Genomic DNA, 367 nt, shown 5'->3' with positions numbered 1-367 from the left:
CAAATTATTCCTAATACTTCGTTCAAATCTCAAATTAAATTATCTTCGTTCACCTGTGTTCTTTCTTTATTCATTTCCTTTTCCATCCCAACCCCCCTTCCCCCAAAATTTTTAGATATACGCTCGTAGTTCCTCTCACTTACGAGCTCCTTACTACTATTCAGTAAGGAAGACGGAATAAAATCAACGAAGTTTAGACTAGAAATTTCACCCGAAAAAAATGTATATTACACGTGGAGTGAAGTTAAAGCAACACTGGAGTCGTCACAAACCCCACTTCCTGTGCTGGCCGCAAACGCCCACACGGAGACTGCGCGTGATTAGGTAAGGAGGATCGCCTCTTTTTTTGTTTTAGTGATTCTGTTTT

The 367-nt window shown here is 40.1% G+C and overlaps 1 protein-coding gene across 1 annotated transcript in view; it reads right to left on the bottom strand.

Annotated features, from left to right (window-relative positions):
- LOC119594523 (mitogen-activated protein kinase kinase kinase 13-B-like) overlaps window positions 1-367 on the bottom strand; it is a gene marked incomplete in the record, with an annotated part of 92,580 nt that overhangs the window by 33,906 nt on the left and 58,307 nt on the right.

This window comes from Penaeus monodon, chromosome 34 (assembly GCF_015228065.2).
Source record: "Penaeus monodon isolate SGIC_2016 chromosome 34, NSTDA_Pmon_1, whole genome shotgun sequence".
Classification (NCBI taxonomy): Eukaryota; Metazoa; Arthropoda; class Malacostraca; order Decapoda; family Penaeidae; genus Penaeus; species Penaeus monodon.
The sequence above is the reverse complement of the archived record's forward strand: the minus strand, read 5'-3'. Positions and strand labels throughout refer to the sequence as shown.